We start from the raw sequence: 25245 nt of genomic DNA on the forward strand, positions 1-25245 counted from the left end.
ATGAGAAAGCTTGAACATCGTCTTGCAGGCTGTTTCCAAACTCTTCTGGGCCTTTTTTCTAAGTGCCTTCAAGCACAGCTAGTACAAATCCTGCTAAAGCAATGTAAGTCTGGTTAAACTTTGCCCTGCCAATTTGATTTTTGCTTTAGGGGAGGGAACAGCTTTCAGAAACACAATTTATCCTTGGCTGGGGAGGGGTGGGTTGGGGGAAGGTGGTTTTGCTCGCCTGTAGTTCACATGTGCTGGAGGAGAGTGTGGTGAAGTTTTGCAGTGTGGCAGGATTTGCATTTGCTGTTGGCACAGCTGTGAGTGAACTTGAAGCACTTCAGTTCCCTTAGCAGAGGGTCAGAGCGGGAGCGTTCAGAGTTGAGGTACCACTGCACAGAGATGACTCATTTGGGTGTGTCCAACTGATTTTTTTAATCAGTTTTTGAATGAGAGAGGATGCGACTGGGGTGTTTGTGTGTGGGGAGGCACAGAGATGTAGTCTTGAGCAATTTTTTTGCTTCCTGGATTTGGGGCAATTGATCTGCATGTTTGCTCTTAACAGGCTGCTAAGCTGCCATCTGATATACAGCACCCGTACAGGCACCTGGATGTTTGGAAGTATTGCAAGACTTCCCTGTTATGCACAGGCACTGTCTTCTCTAGCTGTGCCAAAGCAGGGTATGTATCTCTGTTTGCTCCGAACAGATATTTAGTACAAAGCACCGTTCTTATTATAATGGGACTGAATTGCCTTGTATTCGATTTTTAGTTACCTGCAGTCCGGCGTGCTAACCTGTGCTGTGTGTTCTCATCAGGAGTGCTGCATGGTTAAATCCAAACAATAGGCTGCTTGTGGCAACTGAAAGTGGTGGGGGAAAAAAATCCCTCTTCTGTAATTGCAGGAAAAAAGCAAGCCTGTTTACAGCAGGAATCAGCAAGAGTTTAAGTCATACTTGACTTTTTTCCCTGCATTTTCTGCATAGATTATGATGATTTAAGCATAAATTGCTTAGGCAGAAAAAGCATTTGGCCTGTCTTTTAGTTACTGATTGCAGTAGCTTTGACTTAGCTGTATAAAGAAATGCTATACCTTTCTGAGGATGACAGTGTGTGTGAGAACTGTTTTTATTTTGAGAGTGCATTTGTGCATGTCTATGAGCATACTTCCTGAGCAAACTCCTGCATTTACAAAAGACTTCTAACAAGGTAAAATGAAGAATTTGTTCAGTAGAACCTGCTGGTAGTAGATTTTTAGCCCAGTCAGCACCAAGAAATAGTCTATATGCTTTTTGGTGTGTTTTTTGTTCTCTTGTTTGGATAATAGTGTTGACCTTGCAAATCCTAGTTGGAAGCTGAGAGAATTCAGGAGCCCTTCCCAAACAGGCCAGGCTTTTGTGGCTGTAGGGGATAAGGAATCACGCTAAAGAAAGAGATCTGAGCTTGCATTGTGTTGAAGAAATAAAGAGCAACGCCAGTATGATGTGGAAAGCTGCTGTAATGTAAATAATATGAACTGTATGCAGCCGTGACTGTGTTGGAAACAAAAACAAACATCAAAAGAAAGGTTAGGAGTTTAAAGTCCACAGCTAAATATTATTAAAACAAATAATAGTAAGTTTGCCTTTGAGGACAGAAAATCATACCTATGTTCAGAGGCAGGCAGGTTAACATCCTTTGAAGATGGGAATATTTGTGTGGACTTGAGTTCGATGTCAGAGGACAGCTACCCCGTAAGCAGATGTTTGCCATTATTAATCATTTTAAGTAAGTGCAGAATATTTAATAGGTAGATAAGATAATTAGATTATGCCTTCATCTAGATAAGATTTAAAAACCATCAGCTACCCTGCAAGTCAAGCTGCTGCTTTTTCCCAACAAAAGCCTGACTGTGCCTTTCACCGCCAGTATTTCCTGCTGCTCATGCTTATCAGCCTGCAGTTGCTTTTATGTGCTAAAGTGCTGACTGTTAGGCTATCTTGAAATGGTTAACAATAAGCTATTTCCTCTATATTATCTTATGCAAAATACTAATATGCCACTGCTAAAAAGTCTTAGACCTGTTGTACGGAAACAAGGTGCTCACCTGAGGAAACCAGAGGTTGCAGCGACAGTTAGAAAAGTTGGAGCTGGGGAGAGGAGGACTGTGATATGTGGCAAATTCAATTAATACAGGGATCTTAAATTTAAGTGAGGAACTGAATCTGAAATGTTGTGAGCAGGTGGCACTTTTTTCCCCAACAAGTAGCTGTAACTTGTCACGTAGCAAACTTGTAACTGGCGTTGTGTCTAACAGCCTAGGATCATTTAAAAATTTTATTATTGTGCTTCATTGGTACTGTTGAGGTTTTGAATTATTATGTGAGAAAGTGCTTTTGTATTGATGATGTACTTAAGTTTTTACTGTGGTGTGGAGGTCTTTGTCTGCTGTAGCTTTTTATTTTTGGAGCTATGGGTTTGTAGGTTTATAGTTTAAAAAATACACAAGGGAGAGGGGAACCCTCAAAACAAACCAAACTGTGTCCTCAGTAACCAAACTACAGCTCTGACATAGAGGGAAGAAAAGGTCTTACACCAGCACAGATAGGAAATGAGGTCTCTAGGTGCAGTGCTCAGCCTGTGCTAACATCCTCTCTCTGGGGAGAATTGCCATGGTCTCTTCCCTTGGTTAGAAATACTGTGTCAGAGGGAAACCCCCAGAGCAGAGGGGTCAGGTCTGTCAGCCCCTGCATTAGCATCTTATGAGATGGTTTCCTATGGTAGTGCCACTGTGGGTGCTGGGGACAGCTGTGAAATGGGGAGTAGCGTGCGGTACCTTTTGGTTTTGAGATGTCCAAGTCACTGTATCCTGTTGTCTGGTCCTGTAGTTCTACCTCTGAGTATGTCTGTGTTGTTGCTGTAGTTGAGTGTAGCTACAAAATGGCTGTGTAGAGATCCCATAAGGACCTGTAGGCTACCATACTTCTTATGCTGTCCCTGTGTACTGTTCAAGGCCCTGAAGGTAGCTGGGGAAGAGATGGTGTAGGGTGCCTGGATTAGAAAGGCAGAGGGCTGCTGGTCACCTTTTGGAGTATTGAGATGAGGAGTGGGCTTCTTTCGACCCAGACAGGCAGGATGATCTCCCCAGAGAACAGTCCCTTTTCTGAGCTGCAGGTCAAGGGGAAAGGCAAGCCCTTGCATGGGCATCATCTGCCATTGCTTTGCCTACATGAGCACCCTGCAGACTTGCAAGAGGGGCATTTAGCTTTTATTTTACCAGGAAATGCCTGTTCATGTAGCAGGTAGAACAAAACAAGTAGCAGCTAGTATAACAGGCAGCATATCTGGCTCAAATTGAAGAGTCTGTTGACTTCAGGAAGTATAGAAAGATGCATCATTCAGCTTATGGGACTCCATCAGTCTGTGGTGAGCTTGTAGGAGTGGAGCAGGAAGCTAAATTAAGGATGTGTTACTTGGACTGATGATAATTTGGAAGAAGGGAAGACTGTAGGCTATAGTACAGCCAAGAGTACCAGAGCTGTGAGACCCAAAAATACTGCTTCTCACTGCTTTTTTTGGACATGGTTGGCCAAGGAATAAGTGCTGATGTGGTCAGTGTTACTGGGGAAAGCCTTTTGGCAACAGCACGGTACTATCCATAAGTGAAGCGTATCCTTGCAGGCAGCTGCTTGCCCCAGGGACTGGCCAATTTTGTTTGGTTTTTGTTTTGGTTTTTTGTTTGTTTGTTTGTTTTCTCCTGTTGGCCTTGTAACTATTCAAAAGCCACCCCTGGGATGTCTGGGTTGCACCTAAGGAATTATCTTTATGGGAAGGAAAATAAAGAAGAACACATCTGCTGTCCAGTAGACCTACATCTTGCTTTTCAGGCATCTGTGTGTCTACCTGGAGATCTTGGACTAGTTGTAGTCCACAGTAAGATCTCACATACAACCATGATGAGCATCTGCAGGTAATACCAGCTATGCAAAGAGCCTGTCCTGAAGGTGCTGCTATGAACATTAGCCAATCTGGTCTGCACAGGGTAGGGCTTGAGTAGTTGCCTCTTAAGATTTTGATAGTCTACTCTGCTGGTAGAAGGGGAAGGAGGGGCCTGGGCAGGAAAATTATTGATGAACCACAATAGTGTATCTGGTTTTGATGCATGAAGATGCAATTAAGGCTTGAGGAGAAGCTTTTTGAACACTTCTGGAGAGTTTTGATGGATGAAACAGCTCTGCAGGGACTGACGGAGCCTGTATGAGCCTGGAGATATTTACTCAGAAAAGCTTATACAGAGTGTACCGGTGTGGGGTACTCCTCTGTATTCCTAGAGTCCCACAGCCTTCAACATGGAAAGGCAAAGAAATAGGGGTTTCTGCTCCCCACTGTGGATTATAATACTGGTGAAGTATTTGTATTGGAAAGTGTTATTTCCTGTGGGAATCCATGTCTCTTTCCTTTCTAAGAGGTTTGCTTTCTTGCACAGTCTGGTCTGACGTTGTGGTGTAATTTAATGCTTCCAGTACAAGAAGTTAAAAGTGATTTAAAAAAAAAAAAAAAAAATCCCTGAAACTCAGAATGACCTTTAAAAAGCCCAGGCAGGAGAGAATCTGTACGTGGATTATTTGGTCTCTTGGGTTTTGGTCTTTTTTTTTTTAATTGGCCCTAAAAATGTACAGAGGTTAAAATTAGAAAGGCAGCCCCTAATAAACATTTACCAGTGAATTTTCTACAGTCAGCTTCTATTTAGCACTGAAAGCCCTGGAAAGCTGTGGTCTGTTTTTGGATGCTCAAGACAAACTGAGTAAGCACAGCTCCTCAGCATGGCACTGGGGAGCACAGCAGATCTTTTTAGGTTTTCGCACTTTTTTTACGGTTTTAATTTAGAGATGCACGATGGCTGTGGAAACTCAAATTTTTGTTTGCTTAGTGGTGTAGCAAATACGGTCTTCAGCTGTGTCAACAGTCATGCTCTTAACAGCAAGAGCAACTAAACAGTGCAGTGACTTACAGAGGCTTGTGGTGAACGTCTTGATATTGCAAGCAATTCATAAGTAACGTAGGTTTTTTCTGTCAAAATCTTCTCAAGTTTATAACATCACTGATTACAGAAAGTCCCGTAGCCTTTCTTACCCAGGAGAAAAAGCTACTGTGTCCGTTCTTAGTCATGCTGTCCTGTTGCACAGTGTATTTAAGGAAGTAATGCAGTTATTTTTGTCACTAGATGAATGATCCAAAACTATAGCAAGGTTCCTGTTGGGTGAGTCTATAATGAAAAGGCTGGCTGTGCTATGTTGATTTTATGTTCTCCATCATTCATGCACTGTTCCCTGGGCATGAGTTTATGCTTTTCTGATTTGGGACCGCTCAGAAAATACCTGTTGGGGGACAGGTTTTAGCTGCCTCAGCTGGAGCCTGGATATCACATATCTGCTGCTTTGGGGCAGGATGGAGTCCTGGCTCAGTCTTGGCTGCTATACTGTTTCCATATATACCTGTGTGCGTGTGTGCACCTATGTTTTTGTTGGGTTTTTTTTTGTATTTTTCTCTAATACCCATGATACCACCTAAACTTCAGCAAAATGTTCATTATTTTGCTAGTAGCAACAGCATAGGCTGCTTTGATGGGTGGATCTAACAAACCAGTAATGTGCTGGACATCCCAGTATCTCTGTTTGTTTTGCAGAGCAGCTGCTGCGTCTGAATGCCAGATGCAGTCTGCTGGCATCTCAAGGCTTGAATGTGACTCTCGCAGAGAAGCCGCTCTATTACTGTGGAAGGCAACGGGCTTTGCAAGCAGGTTAGCATGTACGAAACCTTTCTGGCTGGACCCAAGTGTCTGCTTTAATCGGTAAATAGCCCTGAAACCTGCTGCACAGTACTCCTTAGAAATAATCCGAGCTACTCTTTACCTAAATAGAGTGCCAAGAGTATCAAAAACATGAAACACAAATGTAGAGGCTAGTGTTACCAGCCTTCAGGCAAGAAAATATGCTTCTGTTCATGAAAGCAGCTCATGGCAGTATTACACATAAATAGTAGTCCCTCTCTGAGGCTTCTCCCCATTGCCTACAGCCTAAATTGGGTGGCTTCCTAGTGGTGGTGGCCACTAATGATGAGATTAAGCAGCAGATTAAATGACTGGGAGTAACCAAGAGCAGTTTGACTATGCAGGACAACCTGACTTCACTCTTTTGCAGGGGAGATGGAGTTTGGGGATGCTGCCACTCCAGCTCCTTTCATGAGAACCAAAATCCCTGATTTAATGAAACACCAGTGCTGATGCACATTATAAAGGCAGAGTTGCTAATGCTTTTATGGCAGTAAGGAGATAAGTTAGGCTATAATTAGCAGCCTCTCTTTTTCCCTTGCAAGTCGGAGAGTATTCTGTGGTTATTTCTGTTTAGTTGGTTCTGCTTTATCGGTTTTAATTCGGTGTGAAACAGTAGCTTATATGACCCAAGAGAAAAGTACCATATAAATGGGGTTTCCTGTGTGCTAAGAGTGCTGCAAGTGTAAAGAAACTGACTCCTTAGCCTCACTAGGATGAATTGCTTTGATGTTTTGAGATGCCAGTCTAATTTTCATGTTCACAGCTGCAGGATTTTTAAAAGCAAAACTTTAGGTGAGCTCAGAATCTGAACCCTTGTTAAGACTAGGAGACCAGTGCAGTGAATTTATATTGTTTCAGAGCTGTCTCTTTGTGTGTCTGTTGCGTTATACTAAAATCTAGTTTGGCAGCCTCAAATGAAATAGTCCCTAAAAAACCTTCCTGAGCTCCAGTATAAAACATGGTATTGCTTAGAGCAATAGACCCTACCAGAAAATGTACCTTTGACCTACCTTCAGAGCTAGCCCAGCTTGGAGCAGGGGCCAGACTAGCTGACCCCCAGAAATCCTTTGCAACTTGGGACTCCCTGTGGATCTCAGCACTGGACTTGATGACACAAAGCTAACATTGAAAAATACCCATGGCAAGAAGCCAGAATTATGGATGGCCTTTAAATCCCTGTGAACAAACACGTGCAGCAAGTCAGTTTAAAAATTATAGTGTTGTCTTTTTTTTGCTGGTTGAAGAGACTGCAAGTGCTCTGGCCACAAATGTGACAGCTGTTATGGTAGATCTTAGCTGTGCTCTCCTTCTCCCTCCTCAGCCCCCAGCATGCTCACTCTATTTGCAAAGAGAGGAAAAGGAGGAGGAGGTGTGCTAAACTGAGAACCAGTCAAGACAAATGCACTAACGGTTGGATAGAAACATGTTTTATCTTGAGCTTTTGTACAAAAACCTGAATTCCCTGCGGAGACTCCCCTGTTCCTGAACTTCTTTTTAGGGTGAAATCTTAGTAGATAGGATCAGCTTTGTACTTCTCTCTGTTACTGATGACCCCCACTGGCCTCTTTTTGCCAGACCACCTCCAGCTGCGGGAACAAGGAATGGTGGACATTTAAAGAAATTACGACTTGGCCTTAAAATCTTTAGGACTTCTGTTCTCTTACACCAGCAAGAAGTATATATCTGCCAAGTGAATGAAGATTTTAGCTAGTAAACCTAGAGGGTATCCATGTCTGCCTCTTCTTGCTTTGTTTTAAAAGAGGTTTCGTTTTTAGAGGTGATACAGAGCATTTGTGGAGCAGAGGTTTTTTATTTTAAAGCATTCGTCAAAAAGGTGATGTTAAAAAAAAGGGGGGGTGGGGGTAGGGGGAGGGGGCACAGAACGAAACACCTCCTGACCGGTCTGTTAATGTTCCCAGTCTCTGACCCCTGTGTCACACTGAGAAAGCAGTGTTTGAGCCAAACCATAGCAAAGGCGAGCTAGCAAGTACTGGAAACTGAATCTCAACCTCAAGAGTGAGATACGGCACATGTTATTTGTCTCCTGCTGAGCTGCTATGTGATCTGTCAACACACTGACATTGTGGTTTCTGCCATGGGTGATACCATAGACAGGACTGAGAAGCTTCTTCTCAATACTTGTGTTTATCATAAATGATATCTTGGGTGTGCAAATGAACTGGCAAAATGATCACAGAATCATGGTTGCCCAAGACCATGTCCAGTTGGTTTTTGAGTATCTCCAAGGATGGAGGCTCCAAAACCTCTCTGGGCAACCTGGTGCATTGTTCAACCACCCTCTCAGTAAAACAGTATTTTCTTATGGTCTAATGTGCTTCAGTTTGTGCCATCTTGTCCTGTGACTGGGCACAACTGAGAAGAGCCTGGCTCCTTCCTCTTTGCACCCTCCCTTCAGGCATTTATATATGTTGATTAAAATCGCCCCCTGAGCCTTCTCTTCTCCCAGTTGAATAGTCCCAGCTCTCTCAGCCTTTCCTCATAGGAGAGGTGCTCCAGTCCCTTAGTCATCTTAGCGGCCCTTTGCCAGACTCTCTCCAGTATGTCCATGTCTCTCCTGCACCGAGGAGCCCAGAATTGGACCCAGCATTCCAGGTGTGGTCTTACCAGTGCTTAGCAGATGGGAAGAATCAGCTTCCTCGACCTGCTGGCAACACTCCTAATGCAGCCCAAGATGCTGGTGGTGGCTGCCTTTTGCTGTGAGGGTGCATTGCTGGCTCGTGTTAGCTTGTCGTCGTCATCCAGAACCACAGGTCCTTCTTTGCAAAGCTACTTTCCAGCCTGTACTGGTGCTTGGGGTCATTCTTCCTCAGGTGATGGACTTTGCCTTTCCTTTATTTGAACACCGTGAGGTTCCTGGCTGCCCTTTGCTCCATCCTGTCAAAGTTCATCCAAGCGGCAATGTGACCATCTGGTGTATTGGCCACTCCTTCTAGTGTTGTGTAATCAGCAAACTTGCTGAGGGTACACTCTGCACATCATCCAGGTCATTTAATGAAGAGGTTAAACAATATTGGCTCTTGTATCAACCCATGGGTAGACCACTAGTGTCTGGCCTCCAACTGGACTTAGTGCCACTGATCTACAACCCTCTGAGCCTGGCTGTTCAGCCAGTTTTCAGTCCACGTCCCTACCTGCTTTGCCAGCTTGTCTGAGGATGTTATAAGAGATGGTGTTGAAAGTCTTACTAAAGTCAAGACAGACAACATCCTCTGCACTCCTATCCACCAAGCCAGTTGTTTCATCATTGGAGGAGGTCAGGCTGATGAAGCATGACTTTTCCCCTTCATAAATCAATGCTTACTACTCCTGATCTCCCTCTTGTCCTTCGTGTGACTGGAAATGGTTTCTAGAGTTAGCTGCTCTTTCCCAGGGACAAAGTGAGGCTGACTGGCCCGTAGTTGCCCACATCCATTTCCTTGCCCTTCTTGAAGGCAGGGGTGACATTTACTTTCCTTCAGTCTTAGGAACCTCTCCCAGTTGTCATGACTATTCAGAGATAATCAAGTGTGGCCTCACAATGACATCAGTCACTCCCTCAGTCCATCCCATCCAGTCCCATGGAGGGGTCTATGTCCAGTCTGTTTATTGTTCCCTAATCTGATCTTCTTCCACCAAGGGTAAGTCTTCCTTGCTTCGAACATCCAGATGCTCATCCAGTTGTGTGATTTACCCCACCATGTCTCCGTGATCACAGAGATTGTAGCCCTGCAAGTGCAGGCAGACCTCCCGCCTGTTCCCTGTGCTGCGTGCAGCGGTGTACAGGCACTACGGAGAGGCACCCAAGGCTGCCAAGTTCCCAGAAATGGTGGGAGAGCTTTCCCCATAACGCTTCACAGGCACTTCCATATCTGCATGCATGCCTTCAAGTGTGTGAGTGAAGGCAGCTTTCCTGAAGTTTAGTTGGATGTGCAAAAATGTGTGTGAACTGCCAGGATGGCAGTCTTTCCCAAGCAGAAACAGCACGTCTTCTGGCAAAAGCCAGGAATATGTGAGAAACTATTACTGGATGGATGCAATATTTATCTTGGATCATTCAACCTGGCTTTAGTATCTGAGTCAACATTGTGCATGTAGCTTTAGAAAAATAAAGACTTTATTTCTGTCTCATATTCTCCCCTACTTACGTCTTTCCTAATGAAACTGAATATCTACAGAAGGGCTGTATTTCTTTCTCCTTCTCCTCTGGTATGTGTCTATATATACATACACCCTGTGACATTGCAGGAGTGTTTACTTTGGAAGAAATCTCTTAATCTGAGCCAAACCGCAGCCAAACATGCAAGATAAAGCGTTCCTTTCTTCTCATTTTAGTGAGAAAGGTAGCCTGAAGAGTGATTAGATGATTATCACCTCGGAAGGATAGGAAGCCTGTGAAGGTAAACGGCCTTCTCTTGCTCTGAAAGCAAGGCTTTCTCATCAGCTGCTTGCATGCACAGCATCAGCGCTCAGGGATCAGGGATTGCTTGTCCCCGCTCACACCCATTTGAGAGGTGCTGCAGCAAGCTTAAAATTGCAGCGATTTGTGTAGGTGATGCAGAGAGGCTTTTTCTGCTCTTCCCCCCAATATTGTTATTGCACTGTGGAAGTGATTTCATTATAGTAAAACTGAATTTCAACTCTTCTTCGGCTTTCTAAATATTCAGAGCTCTGGCTTCTCAAAAACTTCCCGTCTATTCCATTTTTATTGTGCTCAGTCTAAATCTGAAATAATAGAATTGGATGAAAACACTAAAAAGATGTAGACTGAATAGTCTATATTGTGCTGGTAGGATAGTTTGTAAAATAAGGCCGTTTACTTTTGGTTTAAGTAGGGGTTTTCTGAGGTCTGAAGCTGCATTTGCTACTTTTTGCTACTTGTGAGCTGTAGAAGACACAGAAAGTAACGCTTCAAGGCTTGAGGTTTTGTGTGAAGCTGAGCATGTTTGAGCACTGTATTTTTGCAGAAATGCCAATCACCAAGCAAATCTAACAGTACTGCATAAATGAACAGGGCAAGTCCACCTCTTCAGAAAGCGCAAGTATTTACTTTTACCCTTTCGTACTCCCTATTAGATATTTTAAACTCCTTACAGAATTGCATTTTTGTGAACTGTAATTGCAGGGATAAAACCTCTGACAGTGATTTTTGTGAAATACAATGTTTAGCAGTCAGTGGAAGGTCTGCAGACATATTGTTCTGGATTAGTCCTATTTGGCATGGGTGGGGAAGAAACTAATCTCTTCTTACTCTAGGAAATTGTAGTGCGCAGCACAATAACATCCAAGGCATGTCATCCTTTGGGAGTAGTTAAGAATGATCTTTAAAAAGAAATGGGCTGTTTGACTCAAGTTGCCAAGAGCATGGGAAGGGTGCTGGTGTCCACAGTTCGATACACACATCTACCCCACCCAGTTCACGCAGAAACAGCTCCAGTTATTTCTGGCTTTGGATAATCTGCCAGGAATAACTAGGGGTGGGGGTATCAAGCAGAAGGATTCCCCTCATCTGTTCTTTGATCATACAGGGACTTGCAGGATCAACGCTGAGTTCAGAATGGCATGATGGTCTCCTGTGTGGGTTTTGAAAAGATGTACGTAGTCTTCCCGTTGTCACTAGTGTCAAGAACAGAAATGCAAGTGTGAACACAGTAAATGCCAGCTAAAATGTATTTGATGAATGCTAGGGGAAAGGTATTTGGCCATGGCTTGATTTAGCAATTGCTGCTCTGTGTATGCTACAGCATACAGTGTATATTTACAGTGTAAATATACTCTTAAGTTTTTTTTAGTATTGAGAGGACTCCTCGTGATTTCTCTAGTAAGGCTATATATAGGCTGTGGACATATCCTTGGTCATTAAAACTAACTATGTCAATAGGAAGTGCGTTGAAACAAAATCTGCTGACTTGTAAGTCAAAGCTATGCACGTTCATCCTTCTAAAGTACATGACTTCCTAAAAAATTTAGAAATTGATACACATCGAGCCTCATCCAATGTAGATGGATGCTGCACTTAAGCAGAACTCAAAATGTGCCAGAAAATACAGGCTTCAGCTTCTCCCTGGGGTGCACAATGCCTTTTGTGGTCAAAGGTGCTGAGACTTGGCTTCAGTACAGGCACGATAAAGTTCCTTCAGGTCCCTGTACAAGTTAGTGCTCAGCATTGTAGTTAAAGACACAAATTCAGGTGCTTGTAGGAAAGTGTACATGTAAGAAATATCATGAATTGGGATTTCAGTAAGTGCTGAATTTTTGGGGATATGTGTGCTAGGAAGCAGAGTTTTAATGGTCCTGGTGGAAGGACCAGGCTGTCGCTTATAATACTTACACAGAACTGATGCTTGTACTTCCTATAGGAATAAATTGGACTAGAGGAGACTGCCCAGTCTGTCAGTGTGTGCACCAAAGGGAAAACCCATAAATGAATCAAAGGTCCCATCTTTAAACAAGCAGATTGAAGTAGAAGGTAGTGCTAGTGTTTTGTAATTTTTGATGTAACAGAATCTCTAATATGTTCCGTGTTTGCACCTTGCCATATTTTGCATCCTGTGATCATACCCTGTGCTTCTGCAGCACAAGTGATGCTTCCTGCGGGAAGTGTTAAGCGCATGCCTTGTGGGACAGCCAAGCCTCCTGGGCCTGGAGCATAAAGCCTGTGCCAAGCAGCGAGCACTTCGGTCTTCGTCCTTTCTTGTTCTCATATGCATCACAGAGGCCAAGGTTACAAAAACAAGGTCTGACAGGCCAGTGCCTGAAAACAGGGACAGGGAACATTTTTATCACACTTTGATCGTTGGTAGAGATATAAGTACAGTTAGATTTTGAGTTATACCAAAACCAGACCGTGCCTGTGGTGGCATTGCTGTATGTTTCCTCTTTTTTGGGAGGAGCGTAAAGGGGCATATAAACACACTTCCCCAATAAGCCCTTTGAGCCTTTAGTGATTAATGGCTCAGGCTTCCTGAGCATCATGTTGTCTTCTTTACTGCTTTGAATTCATTCAGTCACCCTTTGAACCCAGGTGAACTTGCGGCACTCAAGTGTGTGGAGAAGTCGCAAGAAGAGGATGTGTCTTGCGATGATAGGATAACGGTGTAAAGCAGTAATAACACCGGCTGTGTCGACATAGGATATTGGGAGTACAACACCCTGCGGTCCTCAGAAATAGCTCCTTATCGCTTTTGTTGTATTGTTCCCTTTGCCCTTGGGATGGAGGAAGTGGATATTTGAAGCGCTAATTTGCAGTATTAATCCACATCATGCTTATTAATAAGTAAAGGATTCGATAGGTGGGTATGTCTGAGGCAGTGCCGTTTAACCTGTGAATATTTACTTTCGGTTACGTAGGAGAAAAAGGGAGCTGGAGGAAGTGATTAATTGATAACTTTGTGTTTCATCTTCAGAGTCTTTGAGTGGGGTATATGTCATTCTGGGTCTGCTACCTGGGTACGAGAGAGAAGATATTCATTGCATGAACAGCACATGTAGGTCATGTGTTCAGGATAATTATCCATCCTGCTGAGGTACCACAAAAATATATTGCAAATTAAGGAGTTGGATTTCTCTCTGGTTCGTATTCTGTGTGACTCTTAACGGTGTGCGAACAAATACTCCGGATGTGAAGGCTGGGTTAATTTGTCTTTAACAGGAAAAAGGCCCCTCCACACTCAGGAGCCCTGTTGTTGACCTGTAGCACAAAACAGGATCATGTATTAACTCTTGCTTTGTTTTTTTTTTTTTTTTTGTTTTGGTTTGGTTTTGTGTTCATTTTTGTTGTTTTTGTTTTTAAGATGCTAATTTTGCTTGTACTTGAAAGTGTTGGCTCCTTTTAGGTCCTTCAGGTTAATAAGAAACTCCTTTGAAGATCAAGGGATAACATCAGCAGAGCATGAAGTTGATCTTTGCAGAATGGTGCAGTGCTGCTGCTGAAGAATAGAGGAAATTGGAGGAAGTAGCCAAGTCTCTGATGTCTCTGCCCCTCCTTGGCATAGAGATCAGCATTAGTACATTTTCAAACCTCAGTGTTTTAACATAAGGATTGCTGGGCAGGCCTAGAAGCAGGTGGTACTGTGTGTTAATGAAATGTGCATTTGGTGTAAACGTGTGGTTTGTTTTTTTTTTTTTTTTTTTTTTTTCTGAAAGGAAAAGCATTTGCCTTGCAGTGCTCTGCATAAGCCCAAGTATGGACATTTTGGCTCCATTTATGCATAATAAATTAGTGACTTGCTATATCCAGCCAGCCATACTTAAAACAAGCAAGGGTATTTTCCTGAAAGGTTCTTGATTGCTCCTTGGATGATGGCAGCAGCTGGCATCTATCATCACATATCATATTTCTGGGTAAGGCCAACTTGGTCTGTCAAACCTTTAAAGAAGCCAGAGCACCTGATATATGCCAAACTACTGCTATACAAAACCAGCAGCGTTGTAGCAAGATGTGGGGCAAATAACAAAGGAATTAACTCTTTGATAGAAAAATCAATGGTGCTAGCACTCTGTGTCCCATTACAGTATTTGGTGAGGAAACAATCTGTTGCCTGCTGTAGAGGCCTTTGGCTTGAAATTTGGGGTTTGGAAGAAATACAAACAAATTGACGTTTGTAGGCGGTGACTTCTTTAGCAAGAGGATTTTGACACACCTGTGTAACTGAGACTTCTCAGAGGAAAAAATAAGTGGATAAGAGAATAGGAGTGGCACTTCACGAGCTGGGAGCACTGTAGCTGGATGCGGGATGCAGTCATGTGTGAATAATGCCCTGCCATGTGAAAAATGTCCTTCTCGTTGAGACAGTGAGTTTGGAAAGGGTGTCATGTTTCTATTTTTCTAGTTTGTGGAAAGCTTCACTCTTCTGGGTTAAAATTTGACCGCAGTGGTATTAAACACTTGCTTTGAACTGAGTATCTGATTGCACATCTCCTGTATGAAAGTGAATTGCAGTAACATAGTGTGCCACCTTGTTTTTTCTCTACTCTTGCCTCTGGAGAGGTGCTGGGCATTAGACTCTGCAGAGCGATCCTGGCTTCTAATGGCGGAGCTGCCACTCAGAAAATCCGGGTGTTTCTCTGATGATCTAAAGGGCAACCATGCCCTTTAACTAGGAACAGCAGAAGGATATACGTGCTCTGCGGCCTAGGGCAGCACGTGTGATAAGCAAAAGGACCAATTTTATCTATTTACAAAGATGACGCCAGTTAGACAAGAACTCCAGATATTTAAGCTATTTGCGTGGCTGGGACAACACAAGTGGCCTGGAGGTTTGCTTCATCAGCAGCAAAAGGTCCCATGTCCTGGTGGATCTCCAGGATGCGTGGGGATCCCACTGGTGTTTCTGCCATCCTTTTTACAGCTTTCAGTCACAGCAAGTGCACGGGGACGCACAGTGCGGGGGGGTGGGTGGGGTGGGGTGTGTGATCCCTCAGAGCTGTTGCAATGTGGTGGAGTCCTGTGGCCGTGGTCAGATGCAGAAGGGGAGTGAACTGGGAGCTGCTCAGGCACAGGTCAGCCAGCCAAAGCATCGGGAGGTTGCAAAACCAATGCAAGGTCAAAGTACAAACACATGTTCAAATACAACACCACAATCTTATTTCTTAATTCACTTCTGAAGGAGGAGCAGAGGATGTTTTCAGCTGAGTTTCCAGAAGACACTGGTTTGCTGGCAAGTTGCGTGATCATCCTCTTCCGAAGTGATGTAAAATACACCTTTGTTCTTGCACACATGCTCAAGCAAGCAATGCTGAAATTAGCTCCTTTGTTGGAGGAAAGATTTTTGTTCAGGTAACTTGGTTCAACTTAAAAACAGGGTGAGCTTTTTATAGGAAAAGAAAGAGAACTGTGGTTTCCTCCGGACATGACTCTGTGAGTCACACGTTATATGACACAGCATTCCTCTCTGGAAACTTAATTGCTGGAGCTAATGAATACATCAGTACTCCTGAACCACCCTTTGTGTTTGATACACCTAAACACTTAACCTGGCATTTCTGGAAGTTATTTTAATAAATAACTCATAGATGTTAAAGTCAACCTTTTTAGTATATATCAGAACCCCATTAAGGTAAATTTAATGATATTTTTTCAGTTTCAAAAGCAACTGTCTGTTCTTAACAGCCTTGCACGTAAGAAGTTGTAATGGCTGTTAATGCCATAATACAGAGGTAATAATATTAAATATTATTATAATATTATATATGTAATAATAATGTTTCAGGGTATTTCTCAGTAGGAAAGATGATAGATTGCGGGGGTGTCCACTATGTACTTTTTTTTTTTAAGCTATTGGCCTGTTCAAAATCAGGTGTTATATCAAACAGGAATATACACATTTGATGGTTGAAAACCCTCAGAAGACAGGGTGGAGCAGTGATGGCCAGAACAGGTTTGTTTTAGCGATGAGCGTTTTTGCATCTTTTTATTAAAGTGCTTCATTTCTGGGTCATAAAGCAGATGTGCTGAAAGGTCTCTGCCAAAGCTGTTCAAAACTTACCAATGTCCTGGATTTTGTGTTTTCTTTACAAAGACATTTCAGCTTAAGAACAGGGGCTAAAAAAAACCAGCTTGGAGCTGGAAGAAATAATAAGTTTGATATAAATAATAAGCAACAGGATTTGTTGCATTCACAGAATCTCTGGGGAGATCTGCGTTACAGGTTGCACAGTGAGTGTGCTATAAACTAGGTCACTTATTTGGGGGGGTGAAAGTGCTGAAAGAGTAATAAGGAGCACTTTTAGAGTGGCATGGGCTGTTCAGCATATTGTGATACTAAATGCTAAGTAGCGGGTTTGATGCTTATAGCAAGCAGTGATTCAGTGCAATAGCTAATGCTTCCTTTCAAATGAGCAGGTAGTCACATTGTAGTTAAGACCAAATAGCTTTGCTCTGAAGAGAATGGGCTATATATTTCGAATCATTTTTAAAAACTTGTCCTCAAGCTGTTGAACACGCTGTTTTAAAGTGTTTTGAAGCAAACAGAGGTCAGAGTAGCTTTTTAACGCTCCTGTAGTACGTTTTTTCTGATATATCAGTGACCAGAGTCAGGTTACTTGAAGTAAAAAAAGACAAAAAGAAAAAAAAATGCTTAAAAGGTTTTTGGGATATGTATGTTGGATGTATGGATTTATATTGCTCATGTGAAGCAATATGAACATTTCCTTTCTGGTAGGTGTTGATCCTAAAAATCAGTAATCAGTCTTTGACAGTCAATACTCACTTTTGTGCTGGTAGTGGTCCTTGGTAGCCGGCAAGCCACGTGCCTCCATGCTGGGTCCTGTAAAAACGCTTCCTGAAGAGGCAAGCGTGTAGTTCCTTCCTTAAAGCCTTGCATTGGAAAGAGAGCTGCTTACTAACTTAAGGAGAGAGAAATGCATTGCTTTAAAAATTGTCACCTATTTCATGATGTCTCCAGAGATGGGAGAAGGTAAAGCTACTCTCTGTGTATCAGTTGCTTTTAAACTTTATTTGTATTTCTTCTTATCTCTGACTCAGGCTTCCTTTCTCCTTTTACTCCAAAACACTTTAAAATCCTCTTGCTTTTTGTTTCTCGGCCATGCGCACAGCTCAGTTGGAGGTAGTGTCATTGCTGTTTTTCTACATTTGGGTTGCGGTGCTTGGACCTCAGGGTTGAGTTTGCTTGGTGGTGTGAATGAGTAGGGTTGGTTTTTTTTACTTGCACTAGACTTCCCACCTTCAGTGCTGGATTTCATCTGCTAGTACATAGTTTCTTTACTGATGGGCAAGGGAGAAGGTGACTCCATATAATCTGTTTAGTCTGACTTTTTTTGATGTGTAGACAGATTGAAGCTGTCAAGGCAAGGAAGACCTTTTCCCTGGCAAGACTTTTGGAAGGATCCTCTCTTGCCAGTGCATGTAGTGCTTGAATTACCAAGAAACGTTAGCACTGAAGCTTGGTAGTAGCTATTTCTCTTAAGTGCCAGCAGTCAACCTCAAATCTAGTGTTGTGTCACATAGCTCGTGTCCTGATCAGGAAAGAAGCAAACAGGTCAACACTCAGTGGCCATCTCTCTTCTTCAGGCATTTTTATGCTAATCGTTATTCTCATATTGAAGCACAATGTGGGAAGGTGGATATGAAGCAGAGCAACAGACACTTAACTGAAAGCGATACTCCCAGATGTTGAGTCCTATAGAAAGAAAATGATGTAATCAGTTCAGGCTGTCCTCCGTTTTAGCCCTTAGGCTGAATATGTCCTGTCTGAAGTGCGTAGGAGAAGGAAAAAAAAAAACAAACCCTTTGCAAGTACTTTGGAAAAGTTAATGAAGTATGTTTCTTTTTATTTGTTTAGGGCTTTACAGGTATTAAGTTATATCTGTCTGGACACATGCAATATTTAAATGCATAATGATGAAACATGTTGAAAAGGTGTTCCCAAAGCTTGCTTTTAATTACCCATAATACTCGTCAAATTGTTGTCTTGTCTCCCTTCTGGCCCCACCTCACTCGTGGGAAGATGGGGCTGGGTTCGTTATGTGCCATGAGGTTACTGAACCCATACAGTTGTGGATCACTGAGGGGACAAAATTGCAAAGATAAGATCTGCTGGAGTAATAAAAGAGCATTTTTCTCAAATATGAATGCATCTATTGTCAGAAGTGAGTTATTAAGTTTGCCTTTGTCGTCACCAAGTGAATTCTGCTGTCCCATGAGGTGTGTATTGGCCCAAAGTAGACATGAATGTCATCTACATAACAAGGAATGCACGGCCTGTAGTGTGTCTTCTAATTAATCCTTTGATTCCTCATATATATGCTCAGTGGGAGGAATTTACAGAATTGGTACCAACTGAATTAAATCCTAGAAATCTTTAGCTAATGAGTAATTACCAGTTCTACTCCCGAATCTCTCCTAGAAAGCGGGATGAGGTTGGACAGATGCATCTGTTGAGTGTTATGGAGCTCAGTTGCTAAAAGACTGCTGGAGAAAAGGCATGGGGAGCTCACTAGTGGCTAATCCACACTTCTCATTTCTCCTCAGATTTAAAATAAAATGGACTGACTTGGACTTGACTCTCTGGCCTGCTGGAGGTACAGCTTAACTGTTAAAATCCTTCCTAAAAGAGCTATGAAAAAGAAAATCTGATGGTTAGTTCACTTGAGCTGTGGTCTGCCAGCTCACGTGTTAATGATGATCTGCAGGAAAAGGAGAATGAGCCTATGTGTTTTTCAATTCTTAAATTAGGGAAAAAGCTATTGGAGAAAGGGACAAGTTGGACCATTTAAGCTAAGTGCTTTTTTTGTTGATCTTTAAGACAAAAGACTCTTTAAAATTAATTACAGGCAGGGGAATTGGCTGGGCTTGCTGACACAAGATGCTTGCTGTGTTCCGCTTGAATTGGTGGTTGCAGACGTACAACTTGATGTTTGGAGTCCCTCATCAAAACCTTCTCCCCACCCCCCTCCTCACCAGTATTTGAAGGTTAGTGACAAACCCATGGACTTTTTTGGCTTCTGGACTTTGTGGAGGAGCTGATTGTGAACACGTTGTTGCGTTTGTTACCGGGCTGTCTACATGTGTTAGGAGCAAGGATTGGTGGGCATGTCCAAGGGCATGTGTCTATTAAAAAAACCCAAACCAACTATTCCTTAAAAATACTTATTTTCCATATGACAAGGTCAGTATGGAGGGATTTCTGTGTGTGGCTTCTGAAAATACTTTTTCCACCCTGTATTTCTTCTGCAGGGGCTCTGCAGATTCCTCGGTATTGCTGGCTGCAGGCTCCCTCTCCTGGGGTGGAGTTCAGAAAACCTGATGCTCCTATTTGTTAATGCTGGTGTCTGTCTGTTTGGGTTTTTTTCCACATTAATTTGTCTGTGGAGTGGAAGCAGGCCACTTCATATGCCTCTGACTTCACTTCTGGACAGTATCTCTTTTGCTTACAGCAGACAGTGGACTGCGTAGAGTCCTTGCTCTCATGTAAGCTGCTGGAAAACACTCTGCCAGTGCTGCTCATCCCATCAGTCTTTCCAACATGTGGTTTCAGTCTGCTCTGTATTGTGGTTTTGTACTCAATTACGTGGACCTCCCTGCTGTCCCGTGGCGGGCAGCCAGTAGACGTCCTCCACTCCCTCTCATGCTCACCAGGGATGCTTCACACCTTCCTTTCTCGCTCATCTTTGCCACCCCCTATATTTGTGTGCAGGAGGTGCTAGTTTCCTTGGTCCTATGTGTTTCCAGTTCTTGGTGTCCTTTGGGATAAAGGCTGGATGCCTGCCCTCGGGGACTGGTGATGCCTCCTACCCAGGGACTCTGCTGCTGGTGGCAGCAGTGGGATGTAGCCAGAAACTTCATTGAAAGGTTGGGGATTTTGTTGCTTTGCTTTGTTTTTTAGCATGGTGAAATATGACTTCTTTTGTTGTGTTTTGTTTTTGGTGTTTTTTTTTTGTTTGGTTGGTTTTTTTCTTTTAAGGTAGGACTTAACATCTGTTATTTATATGTATCGGAAAAACAAATCCTTCCTCCCAGCACTGACTCTTTCAGCTTCACAGTGTCATATTGAGTCTTTCAGAAATAATACTAATGCAAGGCTTTGCTTTGGGTTACTTGCATACATGAAGAATCAACAGACCTGAATTTATACGGTAGTTTTATTTCCCCCTGTTGTAGCTGGTTTTTTTGCTGGTAAAACCCAGAGCTGCCGCGAGGCGTTACACCAGCTGCTGTAGGAAACTGCAGCCCTCTCGCTGGGCTGGCACTCCCATCCCTCCTCCTCCTCCTCCTCCATCTCCTCCTCTCGTCTGCTGCTGACGCACTCAGCGGGGCGAGACAGCGCGACTGGGGAGGGAGCGGCAGCGGGTGAGCGTTCGCTTCGTCGCCTCTGGTGGACCACTCACCTCTCCTGCTTTTCCTTTCCAGGCACTTCCCGCACAGGGCTGGCAAGCAGAGGGCAGAGGAGCCCTGGCAAAGCCCAATGCGACGTTGCCGGTGTGGGGAAGTTGAAAGGCAACTTTTAATTTGAAGGAAGTTCGGCTTGTGAAGGAGACGCTGGTGAGATCCTCGGGGTCTGGGAGTTGCTCTGCCGAAGTGGCGGAGGAATCTTAAAACATTTCGGCTTGCAGAGGCCTTGCTGCTGTCTCCCTCTCCTCTTGCTGTAAGCGTCGCGTCTGGCTGGCAGCTGGGAAGAGGAGAAGTTGGCTGCTGTTACCAACCACCTGATTTCCATGAGTGAGTAGCTCTCCAGCTCTGGATGATCCCGTTTTAGTTAAAAAGCTTGTTCGACTGCTGGTGAAGGGCCAGGGGCTGTGTTTTGGAAGTGAGCAGAAGAACTCGGATACAATAAGATCTAAAATATGTCTTTTGGGGATTTTTTTTTTCTTTTTTTTTTAAAGGTGGCACTCAAGCTTGTGGTTAGTTTCTTGTTTGTTGGTGGGTTCCACCCACCCCAGCAAATAAAAGCCAGCCAGGCTGCCAGCAGCTGGGGCAGCAGTTATCCAGCCGGTGAGTACCCCTGTCTTGTCCCCCCCCGAATTGTGACCAGGGTCCAGCATGTTTCCATCAGACAGGTTCATCTCTCACTGTGGCCAGGCATTGAGGCACAGTGGAGTCTCTCCATGGTTTCTAGGTCTGGAGGTTTTGTTTGTGGCACACCGGTACAAGGTGATCAGAGTTATTGTGGCGTGGCAGCAGCGCTTGCTTGCACAAACTAAAAGTCAGGGACAAGCTGCTGTCCCTCTTGCGATCCTGGGCACCTCTCCCCACCCCTAACACCCTTAGTTGCTGCCAGATATACCCAGGGCAATTGCAGTGAGTGTTCATATGAAACAGTAAGAGCAAGAATGTATTTTAGACTTTATGTGAGGTTTTTTAGCAGCCGTACATAGAAGAGGCAGTGCCATGTGACTGTGCCCCTCCGCGTGCGTCACGGTGTCACCCACTGCCCAAAAACATGAATGCATTGGTTGTAGAGGAGGGTAGCCCTGGGTGTATAGAGGAACACAGGCAGTCATGGGGAAACCACAGAAATCCTCTTGGTGAGCTGAACGCACTTCAGAAAGAAGAATATAACTTTATCTGTAAGCTGTGTCTTAGATACACAGCTGAGTCTTTCTGCAGTATGTGATCCTATTTGTGCATTTCTGGCATAGCTGCCTTTTCTTCTCATCATAAACCTCTTTTGAACTGCATGCTTTAATCTGGAAGCTTTCTAATAGGTTTATAGTGATGAGTTGAACAATTTTTTTTTTTACTATGCTTTCGGGGAAGAAACTAAAAAAAACCCTGTGCCTGCAGTAACTCATCTGTGTGTGTGTGTGTATTTTATATATTTTTATATATATATGTATATATATACACACACACATATTTATACACATAGAAGAGCTACTCCAGGCATTGGTTTTTACTCTGTGTGTATATATGTGCATGTGTATATAAATAAATTTTTTTTTTAAAGCAGGATGGGGTAAGCAAGCTTAGAGGAGCATTAATTTCTTCCTGTCCTGTCAAGTAATACCATGCCTACTTCATTTGTGAGTTGATTTGGTTATGCAGACGAAGGCAGGAAGGCAGACCATAACAAAACACGCTCTTATCAAATACCTGCTTACAGCACTGTCAGGTAAATCATTAACACACAGTCCCAGTGTTTGTAAAAGCTGCTAAAGAGGTTTCTCACCCCCGAAACGCCCTTTTTCCAGGAGGTAAGAAGTGAAGTTACTTGCAGATCTTGGTTTCGTGCATTGGTGCATGCTGCTGTCTTGCTTTCCGTACTGGTTAATAAAGTGATGTAGTCCAGTGGATTAAGCATGGGAGAGGACCTCCTCCCCATGCACAAAGACTAAAGCACTTTCCTAACAGAGCAGCTCCAACTAAGGCAGAGGGGGAAAACAGCATCCCAGGCTGCTTGGTGGGATCAGCTCATGCATTGCTGTTGTGCCGGAGGAACCGTAGGTGGATAATGCTTTTATTTCACATGAACAAGAAACTCGTGTTCTGAAGCAGTTTTGGGTGGGGGGAGTCAGTGTTTCAACTCTGCATTGAAGTAACTCAAGACCAGGAAGAGTTTTGCAGAAAACGGCGACTAAGACACATGGTTACCCACAAACCACAAGAGCAGCGTGCTTTTCTGGACCGTTGCTGGCGCGCGTAGTGGGGAACAGGTTCTCAGACCTACCTACCACGTGCTGCGTGTGGATATGGGCCGTTGGTGTTCACGGTGGGGTTTCTCTCCCCTGGCCACAGCAGCATCATGGCAATTGCTGAATCACATCAGTTTCTGCCTCTTACCTACCTGTAAATACTGTAACTCATTAATGAAACTTAGTTTTAAATGGGTTTATGGCTGATGGGCTGTTTTGCTCAGCAGCTTTGTTTCCTGGGATCCTGTGATTCGAATCTGCTTGAGCTGGGAAGATTTGCTGTAGGTCTTGCTGTCCTTAAATCCACACCATACTTCTGTTTTGCCTGACTTTTGTTTCTGTAGGCATTGAAAAAACGGATTTCTCCGAGGCATTTGATACTTACAATCTGTAGAGTCCTGTCTGCATTTGCTTTAAGTTTTGATCGATCATGTTTGCAGTAAGCCTATTTTGTGCAAGTAACTTGGAGTGTAGAAAATATGTAGCATAGGAAAACATGTTATATGGAGAATAGCAAGAGTAGCCTCATTTGCGATGTTGAAGCTGTTGTTTGAACAGGAGAAGAAGGGCTTAGCTCAAGAAGGTCTTAAGCTATTCTAGTTGCCCACATCTAAGAGCATGACTCAAAACTTCCAGCTAAACTCTTAAGCTCCCTGAATCGGTGTGGGAGTTGTGCCTTGCCCTCCCCAAGCTGTGTGTGTTTTAGGTGCCAAGCTCTCAGTCTGGTTGTCTTATGCCAAAGGTCTGCCTGGTCCTACAAGGAGATTTTCAGTTTTCTCACTGAAGATGCTTCGTCCTAATAAGACCTTAGGGAGCACAGCTCAGAAACCTGGACCTCACTTTAAAAAAAAAAAAAAAAAAACAAAACAAAAAAAAACAACCCCAAAACAAACAAACAAAAACAACAAAAAAACCCCAACCCCCCCCCAAACGACAAACAAACAAACAAACAAACAAAAAACCCACAACAAAACACACAAAAAAACCCCAAACCCAAAAGCCTGTTTTATGCCATTCCATGTGGCTCACTGCCTTGCACAGCCTGTGCTCTGCATCCCTGGGTGTCCATTCGCCTGTGAAAGCTCAAAACTGCTCTTCCTGCTCAGGAAAGTGCCCTTTTTGCTTGGCTAACTTTACAGGGTGGCTGCACGTCATCTTTTTAAAGCTGTTGTACCAGGTGAGGAGAGAATTCAGGGTTTGCCGTGTGTCTGTTACACCTAGTACCAAGTGCCTGAAGGAGGAGATCTCCAAACCTGGAGGAGAAGATGAAGAGCTTTCCCCGAGAGATGTGAGTTTTTCAAAGGAGGTCTCTGTACTGGGGACATCCCAGCAAGAGCTCTCAAGTGCTGTATCAAATGGTAACGCTGGCTTGCAGAAGGCAGGAGTGGTCCCTCCATCTCTGTCCTGGGAGAGCTGGCCCGGGCAGCTAAGCGCAGAAGCAGGTCCATGCTCTGAATCTTTGCTTAAGCCTTTTTCCTTTTGAGTTTTTAGGGACTAGAGATGCTGATTTGGATCTCAGCTGGTTTGCGTGAACCAGGAGAGTGGCAGTCCTTTGGACGACCAGGCCACCATGCTCCATGTTCAGTAAGAGCTGTCATAGCCACGGGAGACGGGAAAAAGGAAAACAGTTCTGTTCCCTCTCGGCTGCCTTGAGCTGTGGGTTTGGGGTAGCATTTGAGAGTGTCTCTGCTGCCCCTTGTGCACTTGCCGCTGGCCTGTGGATGACTTTTTGCCAGGAAAATTGGCCTGATGGAGCACTTGTTGTCTCCAGCTGCTTTCTGCAGCTGTCTGCATGGCAGAAAAGGTAGGGGAAATGACTGGTTAAAAATAGAAAGGCATATTAGGAAACTTGAGGTATGGTTTCAACATATAGCTAAGCTGCTCTGACAACTCACTACTGCCACCGAAAGGGGAAGGACTTGCTTATGCTTGTGTGACTGCACAGCCAGCTGGTTCGGCTGCCCAGCTCAGGAGAAAACCAGGAAAAGAGCAGTTTTTCCACTGTGCAGTCACCCAAGCGCAAGAGAGGAGGATGGGGATACAAGGCAGGAGGGAGGGGATGCCTCCAAGAAAAGGCTCGTTGAACTCTGCTGGTGCACATAACCCGAGTTCAGGTTGCAGGGGCTGAAGCTGAGTTCGGGTGAGCAGATCGAGAGCTGTTGTTAGCAGTGCGAAGCGTTCCTCAGCTCGGGTTTAAAATCAGAGCTATAGCACGCATGCTGCCGTTTCTAACTGGGGCTGAGCTAATTCAGGTTAGTCTACCCAGCTTAAGAGATTAAGGAGATTTACTTTACTTTGCTGTTTGAATTGTACATGTTCTGATAGGTTATAGGGAGAGTTTGAGCAGTTGGAAAAAAAAA

The 25245-nt window shown here is 43.8% G+C and overlaps 1 protein-coding gene across 8 annotated transcripts in view; it reads left to right on the forward strand.

Annotated features, from left to right (window-relative positions):
- Nucleotides 1-25245, forward strand: part of SGMS1 (sphingomyelin synthase 1) — a 98586-nt gene that overhangs the window by 41207 nt on the left and 32134 nt on the right. For 3 of the 8 annotated variants that reach the window (XM_087765865.1, XM_087765869.1, XM_087765867.1), the window contains one exon: nt 20664-20972. The exons of 1 other annotated variant lie outside the window; for it this stretch is intronic. The gene's annotated coding sequence lies outside the window, so the exon portion shown is untranslated. Of the gene's footprint in view, nt 1-550; nt 667-19087; nt 19227-20560; nt 20973-21136; nt 21246-24047; nt 24174-25245 lie in introns of those variants that run through there. 4 more of the 8 variants (XM_087765866.1, XM_087765868.1, XM_087765871.1 and 1 more) reach the window with 4 other exon arrangements.

Source organism: Nipponia nippon, unplaced genomic scaffold (genome assembly GCF_047370975.1).
Source record: "Nipponia nippon isolate SJK-2023a ecotype South Korea unplaced genomic scaffold, ASM4737097v1 scaffold_3, whole genome shotgun sequence".
In the NCBI taxonomy this organism is placed as follows: Eukaryota; Metazoa; Chordata; class Aves; order Pelecaniformes; family Threskiornithidae; genus Nipponia; species Nipponia nippon.